This window comes from Euprymna scolopes, chromosome 15 (assembly GCF_053919585.1).
Source record: "Euprymna scolopes isolate OS-2025 chromosome 15, ASM5391958v1, whole genome shotgun sequence".
Lineage (NCBI taxonomy): Eukaryota > Metazoa > Mollusca > Cephalopoda > Sepiida > Sepiolidae > Euprymna > Euprymna scolopes.
This window is the reverse complement of record NC_136496.1, coordinates 56,403,222-56,413,273: the sequence shown is the minus strand read 5'-3', so window position 1 is coordinate 56,413,273 and position 10,052 is coordinate 56,403,222. Positions and strand designations below refer to the sequence as shown.

The 10,052-nt window shown below is 34.6% G+C and overlaps 1 pseudogene; it reads left to right on the top strand.

Annotated features, from left to right (window-relative positions):
• The first annotated feature begins 5,711 nt into the window (after positions 1-5,711).
• Positions 5,712-5,849, top strand: LOC145294415 (U2 spliceosomal RNA; annotated as a pseudogene).
• The last annotated feature ends 4,203 nt before the right edge of the window (positions 5,850-10,052 follow it).

The following is a 10,052-nucleotide window of genomic DNA, read 5'->3' as shown; positions in this document are numbered from 1 at the left end:
AGATGAACCCACGAGCGAAATGTCGGGCCAAAACCGGCCGTCGACAAAACAGCCCCCAAGTACCGATGATCAACCCTATCGAAGGCTTTCGACTTTTTCTACCATCAAGCATATCGTGTGCAAGTTGTCCTATATTGTCCTGCCTTTCACGACACACGTTTGCTTAGGGCTAATAAGACGAGCCAGGACAAGCTGCAGAAGGTTTGCAAGAATCTTGGCCAAAATTTTTAACTCGGCGTAAAGCATCCACACCATCTTTGTTTTTGCGAACAATTTTTTATCACACTTATGGTAAAGTTATTGTGGATTGAGCCGTTCCTAAATCATGAGTTAAATTAAACCGTCGGCAAGGGAACAAATATGTGCAACAACCTCAAATATACTTCGTAGAGCAGACTATCGATCCCCGGTGACGTATTAAGGCCGACCCGCTTTAAGGCTTCAATGACTTCATTCTCCGTTATGCCACCATTACACCTAGCCGCTTCCGTCCTCGAAAGACGAGAAAAGTCAGCCAAATATGAGTCGAACTGGTTTAATTACATACCGGGTTCCATGGCAAAAAACTCCTGGAAATGAGATCTGAATGCCTTTAGCACACCCTGGGTTGTGGTCACGGTAAGCCAGTCCACAATGTGACACGAGCGATGTGCCTATCAGCAGCTTGCCGAAATTCCTCTGCACGCAGTTCAGCGGCCATGTTTGCTGCCTCCTGGGCATTCTTTAAACCTAGCCCTAAGCACAAAAGCTTGGTGCTCCTTTTCAGTAAGGGAGGCAAGCTGAGCCTTAATTATATTAACGCTAGCACTATCCCCCTCCTCCACCGCCCGATCTAATCTAGACTTTAGTGTCGCTTTAACTGCCCTAGAATCTAGGTTGAGTCTTTTGCTAAAGTTGGCAGAAAAGGACCTAATGGATTCCTTCATTTTTACCCACCACTTATTCCCAATAATTGCTCCCGTCAGTTCCCGCTTTAGGAAGCCATCCACGTCGAACAACGACGTGTTGAGCTCCAATAACCGGCTTATCTAGGCTTAGGTCTATCTAAGTTTACCCGTACACGGACAAGTCTGTGATCCGAGTATATTATATTGTGGAAACTTGGACAATTCTATACTCCTACGTCAACTCGTCTAACTAAGAACCAGTCAATATAGCTCGAGAGCTGTATCGAACCGGAGTCGAGTCTACCTGTCCAAGTCCACACTAAGTCGCGAAGCTTTTCGTTTCGGAATTTGTCGATAAAATAAAGCTTATCCACAAATTCACGAAATAAAACAGCATCCCGATCTCTGTTAGTTTCCCAAGAAGGTAAGCCAAACCGATCTAACTAGTTTAACAATCTCGATATACTTGGCTTTGCCTCCTTTCTTATTTGATCAAGACTCAAACGGCCAGGATTTTTCTTATCAGCAGCGATTTGTCAGGGTTCTCTTTTGATGATTTCATCCAGATCGTTATTTTTAGTCGTTTCATGGTGGAACTTGTACACAACTGGCAAACCAGTAAATTGTCTGCAACTAAAAAGGAAAATCGGTTTTCATCAAACGGAAATGAAACATTGTCGTTTTTTTTAGGGTGGAAATTTTATAGTTCTACCCTTTATTATTGGATATTATTTTTAAATATGTGTTCAGCGGATAAAATCGAGATATAATCATAATAATATCGTGTTCAACGCATTATAGTTGATTTAGTTACATTGCAATGCATTTTTAAAAAGGAAAATAGAATAGAAAACTCCCGCATTAAATTTTGTATTGAAATTTGGGTACAATCAATCAAAATAGAAAAGGCAAAATCGATTATTTCATTAATGAAAAGCCTAGGGCCAAACGAAACCCGATATTTTCATTCGGTGAAAACAAGAACCGCTAAATTCAGGCTACTAGAGGTAATAACATTAACAATTAAAACAGTCTTCGTCCACACGATTTGATAAGAATCTTTTTTTTTTCAAGAAATATTAATGCAATTCAAGTGTTGAAATTGTATGAAAAATATGATGATGCATATTTTTGCAAGAACCTTGATCTATTTTAAAGACAATTTTAAATTTTTGTCATTTTAATTTGAAATTATAATTATATTTCATAATTAATTTTACTTATTATACTTATGAATAAAATGCTTATAAAATATTCAGAGAAAACGTGATATTTTCTTGATCGCTGAATGTAAGGGTGTTGCAATTACTTTGTTTTGATAATAGAAGTGGCTTGATCAATGAATGCTATTATCTAAGTAATGATAAAATTGTGATGACCACGTTATCCACACTTTGCATATCTGTGCAAATAACTATTAACACACATAAATTCTGTACGAGTATTAAACTGCCAGTTCCAAATAATGTTTCTATTCAATCTAGTATATGAATCTCAAACGTCCGTTTGTGTGTGTTTGTATATATGTGCGTATGTCCGCTAAAACCTTTTGACACAAATCTTGATGTCGAATTCATTAATCTTTACAGAAGTTGTAGTAAACCATTTATTTAATTAACTAGGGTGTATTATCATAGGTTTCGCAGTCTTATGTGGGCGGTGATGAAGATAAACTTGAATACACGTGTCAAATATTGTGTGAATGACCTTTATAGTTTATAAGACAGCTAATTGAGAATAACAGAAATGGTCAAATTGTTAAATGAGGCTGTAAGAAGTTCAGCGCAGCAAGACTAATTACTTTATTCTGTTTTTGTCAACTGCATCAAACACGATGCACAGAAAGAACGTAACTGGTTTTATCTGCTTGTATTTAATCACATTTCTCTGTTACTCTGAACGCGCATCAGTGACTTATACACCTGCCTTCCATGAAATTTGGTACGCCGAGTTCAACCAACATCAAATCATTCATGCTTATTAATTGATACGCTGGCAATATCGGGTAAGATATGGTTTCGTATCCCCACCCTATATGAGTGATGAAAGCGGCGTTTATTGTTTTATTAATAACAATGAATGAATTGTTGGCAATTGTTAATGTATTTTCGGAATAAAATATAGCAAGTATAGCAAGTCTTACTAAATAAAGGTCAGAGTTGTCTATGTCAACGACATTCAGACGGGATTGCTATAGAAGGTTAGTAAAAACACATGCCATATCATAAAAACATTATTCGATTAATGAGTATGTTTTCATCAGAACTCAAGAACAAGAATATAACAAAATTCTGTAAGTTCAAAAATGATTGAAAACACCAAAATACTTTGAAGAAATAATAAAAAAGCGATTGTGGTAGGAGCAACTGGTTTTATGATAATCTTTTTTTAAATACTTACGAATTCATAATTCAAAATCAAGCTATAATGAGGTGAGGATTGCAGTCCTAGACGAATCAACGGATATCCTTTAAAATGAAACTAGGTATATAAATATAACCTAAGAAAAAAAGCAAGTATCAGCCAAAAAGGGCACGGTATTGATCTCATAGAATGTATAAAAGTAAAATTAAAATAAAAAATAGAAGGTAAATATATATACGCACAAAAGAGGATCCGTCAAAAAAAACAACGCACATGAAATTAACAATTCACACATACGGACTTTCACATCATATACATATACTAGCGGGGGGGGGGGCTTTTACAATACGCTAAAATTTTATATTTTAATTTATGCATATTTCGTATATATAAATAGTTATAGAGTCGTGATTTCAAAAGTAAAAATATTGAATTGAAACCCAAACTGTAGCATTCGATGCTGGTGTCTTAACACTGTCCCAACGTGACACGTGTATAAACAGACTAAAAATTAAAAATAAACTAAGATGAATGTAGAAAATATTTAAAGATTTTTTTCAATTTTTACCCATTTCCGACCCTTTAAAACAATTTTAACTGGTTAAACTTAACTGATTATATTTAACTGCTTATACTTAACTGGTTAAATTTAACTGGATAAAAAACGGGCTGTAAAAATCCACTCATTTCTGAAACTTTTAGTTACAGCGGAGATAGATTTTAAAAATATGGAGAACGACAGACATATAGCTGTTTATATATATATATATATATATATATATATATATATATATATATATACGAGCAAAGGTACCCGTCGTTGACTGGGTTCAAAAACAGCCTACAAAAATGGACCTTGATGTATGAAAGTATGATAGGTTAGGAAAAAGGAGGGTTGTAAAGAGATAGCTTCGAATTTGGGGGTATCAAAATCAAAGCAAAATATGATGAAAGTAAAAGTAAAATAGATAAACTCCATAATTTATTATACCATACCTGCTCACACTGAAACACTTATCACAATATTCTGTGGATCTATATTAAAGAACCTTGTTAAACTTTGTGACATATTTCCATTCTATGGAGGTCAGGCGCGAACGAACACTCCATAATTATATTATGCCATATTTCTTCAAACTAAAACATAATTATCCAAGTATACTTATGCAGATATATATGAAAAGTCTTTATAAAATTTTGTGCCTATTTCCATTCTATGAAGGTCAGGCACGAACGCAGACCCGACAATTTTATTATACCATCCTTATTAAAGTTAAAACGTACTTATCAAAATATTATTATGTACATCTATATCAAAAACACTTGTAAACGTTTTTTTTTTAATTTTATATTTCCATACTTTGTTGACCAGGCGCGTACGCAGGTCCCACCATATTAATGAATCATCATTATGCCATATCAAACATACCCATTCCTGTGTCCCAATACATCTTCTATCATTATATGTGATCAGTTTTCTATAATAGTCAACCATATAGGAGCCTATTCGTGACCAGACACACACACAGACGTTCAGTTTTATATTATAGAATATATATATATGCATACATATATATATACATATATATATCTTATAATATATATATAAACGCCTAATTTATTATATGATATATATATATATTTATATGATATATATATATATGATATATATATAAACGCCTAATTTATTATATGATATATATATAAATATATATATATATATATATATATATATATATCATATAATAAATTAGGCGTTTATTTTTAGTCGCGTGCAAGCGATTCTATAAGTCACTCCGTCGGTTGGTTGTTCGGTCGGTCGGTCGGTCCGTAACACTTTTGTACTTGGCCTTTTTGGTTAAGATCAAAGTGTAGTATCTATTCCAGCAGATACTGCAAGCAAAACCCTTGGTTAATGTAGGGGCAACCCTCCATACCAATTGCCACTATCCAGTACCCCTACGCTCCGGGGAGTTGGTCCTCATTTCCCCTTCATTCCTCATATTAAAAATCGGCCTTGTGCCCAATTTGCTCGGTGGGGGAACAAATAAATACTCTATTCTTGGCCTTTTGGGCAAGATCAAAGTGTAGTATCTGTTCCGGCAGATACTGCAAGCAAAGACCATATGTGGGGGAAACCCACATATAAGACCTTGGTCAATGTAGGGGCAACCTTTCATACCAATTGTCACTATCAAGCTCCCCTACTCCCCGGGGAGTTGGTCCCCATTTCCCCTTCACTCCTCACATTAAAACTCGGCCTTGTGCCTAATTTGTTCGGTAGTGAGCAAATAAATACCAACCCCACATATAAGACCTTGGTCAATGTAAGGGTAACCGTTCATACAAATTTTCACTATCCAGCTCCGCTACTGCCCGAGTTGGTCAACATTTCCCCTTCACTCCTCACATTAAAAATCGGCCTTGTGCCTAATTTGCTCGGTGGGGAAGCAAATAAATACCCTTTTATTGGCCTTTTGGCCAAGATCAAAGTGTAGTATCTGTTCTTATTACATGCTGTACTTATGTCTGTAACTTTGTGATATAAAGTGTGGGATCACCTTTCTGTATTAATTTAATGTAAAATGATCACCCACTTTACAACCAGTCAGTCTCAAAGCCATTCAAATCATTCTCCAAATCATTTAAGTTGTTTTTGAAGGATTCCAGTTATTTTTTAAGAATTCAAGTCATTCTTAAGGTCATTCAATACATCCTTAAGTTCATTAAAGTCATTTTAAGTCATTTACTTTTTATTTATTTAAGTAATTTTAGCCCATTTTGCGGTCATCTTAGTTTATCTTTAAGAATTTCATGTCAATCCTACATTCCGCATTCATTCATTACACGGGAGCACGCGACTAATGGCTATCGGCCTTGTTCATAGTAATTCTATGTTTGAATATTTCCAACTTCCAAATAAAGGTCTTCACTTCTAGCAGAAACTGGCTGATGTAATCGCCATAATGTCGCACGTCTGCGTACTTTCGAATCTTACTGTATTTATTGTCAGGGATAGATTAATCTAATTGGTTTTGAGCAATTTATATAATTGTAGCATCCTAAAATGTTTATAAAGTTATTAAAATGATTAACCAATGAAAAAATGTACACGTTATATAAAAAATGTACTGATTATTTAAACACATTAGATTAATATGTCCTTGACAATGAATCCAGGAGGATTGGAAAGTACTCGGACTTACGACAAATATGGGGATTATATAAGTCAGTTTTCGCCAGAAGTGAAGATTGTGATTCGGAAGTTTAAAAGGATCCAAAATAGAATTAATAGACAAAAAACATCTAATTTATTTAATGAAACATGCTGAAGAGAAAAAATGCCGCCCAAATATACATATTTCATATACATATTTCATATATATATATGAAATATATATATATTTATATATATATATATAGAGAGAGAGAGAGTGAGAGAGAGAGAGTGGGGGAGAAAGAGTCTTGGAAGCTGTCTATATTAATCTTCAAACTTATATGAAAGAAAATACTTAGTCTTAAGTACTACGTTGGGAATTTTATTTTATTTTAAGTTACTCAATTGTTTGTAATCAACGTATTAGTTATCTTTCAAGAATTTATACTAGTCTTACTATTTTTGTAGGGAGTACTATTTACTAACCGCGAAACAGTATTTCGATGATTTAAAAACAGAACTGCATATTTTTCTTATGACTTCGCAGCAGTGTTGATAAGCTACCGCCTTCCTTAAAAACAACATTTTTAGACAGCATTTATATTATATTGTTCCAGATTAATTTTTGTAGTTTTTTTTTTGTTTTTAAAGGATGTCACTTGCCTGTTGTGTTCGTCTTTGTTTAATAAAATTGTATTAGTTATTCACAAAGCTACTGCGTTTATAGCGTTCCAACAAATACATTATGCTACTAATCACATATTTTTTTCATTATTATGTATTTATTTTACTATTTATATTATTTTATTCATATACATATGTCTCTTTTATTTAAGAAAACTTATCTATTTTGTTTCAGTGTATTGAAAATAATAATAATGTAAGTATTTTACTTTTAGTTTCAAAATAAATGCTCTCAAGCAGCAGTCAGTTTCTCTTTTAAAATATTATGAAATCTATATTTGTATTAATGTATTCCTTGTAGAACCTGTATTTTATATTTTAGTGTGTTTATGAAAATGCTGAGTTTCTTATTTTCATCAAACATATCCCAAATAGGAGATGTACTATTTATTATGACACACACCTGTTCTATCAAGGGTATTAAGAATCTACAGATTCATCGCAAGCTACTTACCAAGTGTAATACTATATTATTATAGACAGCGTCTCTATAAGGGATATTGGCCACTCTTGAGCCAGCATATACCATTGATCAAGTGCTATAATGTACTGTTCCACACGTTCGCTGTATCATGCATATTTAAAACATTCTAAAGTAATTTTCTTGGCGATACTCTCAAAAATAGCATCATCATCATTGTGGGGACCGTAGAGGAATAATATAAATGCTGTTCTATGATTAAGTACCTCTCGGAAGCACATGTAGGGATGTTTATGGCCTTCTTAAGAGTTGTCCCTGCCACAAGTAAAGTCATCTCTAATGTGAGTAAATACACTATGTCCATTGACATACCGAGGGTTTATTTTGAATGTTATACTCTTTGATAGAGAACTCGGCTAGGGAAGCGATTAAAATAATTATAGTTCGCATAGTTTTAATACAGGTCAGGCTTGGTCTCCCGTAATAGGATTTCAACCTCTGGAAGGTTAGAATGTAGACCCTTGATGTTGAGAAGGAAACTGTGCTCATCCTCCGCCATGTTGTCTCAATAAAGATAATAAATAAAATATAATAAAACCCCAAATTTTCATCTCATCGAACAGTGTATCAATATTTGATGGCTTACTGGGGTAATTTCTGACCCCCTCCCCTACACTCTATGTAAGAAAAAACCGTGTCTTCTAAACACCCAACTTTATCCTCAGTGTAGACAGTTCCATACCCCCAAATCCAACAGAAACCGAACAGCCAGTTGTGGTACACTTCTGAATTTGCTGTCGCCATTGCAAACAAAAATTTTCAGTTACTTACAACATAATACATATTTTGAAATTAAAGTGGCCTTTAGGACTGCCAGCAATCATTGCTAAAAATTATATCATAACCTTTCTTGAAATAATACTTCATTTTTAACCCGCCCAGGTTGATCAAAGGGGATTGTAAATTGCATTGTTATGGTGACTGAACTGATGCATTCATGACCTGAAAGCACAATTTCTCTGTTTCAGATATTGGCGACGTGAGACATTAGGAAAGCAATCTCCGTCATGGACGTGCATTACAAGCAAATATGCGTAATTGAGTTCTTGGTAAAAATTCGTTGAGAATGATGATGACTATGTGCCAAGAACTTTGATTTAAACTCAACATTGTGTGATAAGGCCCACCTAACTCTCAACTTTTTCTCAAGATTGAAAATAAGCCGAGCGACATGTATCTATTTTTATCCGACATAAGTAGAGGAGTTGTCAACCACCTCAGCAAAAAAAAAAACTACTCAGTGACAAGCAATATAGTTTGTAACCTTCGAGGTCTGCCACTGATTTACTGATTCTACTTTTACACAGGGCCATTGAATCTAGCAACGGAGGTTTTCTTTCAAGCTCTTAGCACACAATAGGCATATGATAGGATTTGGCATAAAGTCTACTTCACTAAATTCTAAATTATTGAATATCTTGAAATGTTTTCTAAACTCTCGAATACTTTCTCTTTTCTAGGCGTTGATGGGTAAAAGTCCGATGCTTAAAGCATAAACGCTGGCGTTTCTCAGGGATTAATCATGTGCCCAATTCTCTTCTAATGAGCTCCAAAATCACAGTCTAAGTACTTTCGACGACATGCATGAAGACGACACTACCATCAAATGCTAGCAACGACCAGGGCATCTCTGCTTAATTAGCCTCTAACCGCAAGTACGCGGTGAAATGAGGTGAAAGGTGGCTGGTTAATTTTAATGCATTCAAAACTAAGCTACTATCTATTCACCACCGACCTTCTGACACTCATGTGGTTGTGATTGAAATAAATTGCTTTCGTTTAGAGAAACCAGCCTGTTTATACAAGTTTTTTTTTAACTGCCTTTCACTCTTAACCTAGAATAGATGACTTACAACAAATCTGTTTTTTATTCTCGACGCAATCTTCTTCCTGTACAAGAGTCAAATATGATCTAAAAGTGAATACGGTTGCCACATCTTATTAGGAGATGCTCGGGGTACCTTTCTCTGCTTCGATAAGTTCAAAACCAGCTTTGAAACGTAGTAACTGATGTGTTTTTTCCTCTGAGTTTCTCTTCTAGTACACAATAATATAACAAAACAGAGAAACATATGGAAGCTACCGTACATGCCGAACGCGGCGTAAAAACACACTTTCTCTATCAAGAATACAGGAAAGAATATTGAAGGGTGTATTCTCCACTGAACAAAGACAAAAATCAAGTAAATATAACGTAACAAATTCAGTTAACTGGAAAACTTGTTGTTTGACTTTACTTGTATATATTGACATATAGCGTTTAATTATTAATTCGATCGAGAGATATTAATATTAAGGTCGTGACACGAGTAGAAAGCAGCGTGGAAACGTATGAGGTATGTAGAAAGGCGCCAGCCAGTGTTACGAAAGTAATTTTTTCTTGTTATTGTTTGTGTCGGACTAAAACAAATGTAAATAAAATCTGTTCCTGAATTCTATTACTGTTTTTCGAGCGAGTGAGTGGGGGAGAGAGAGAGAC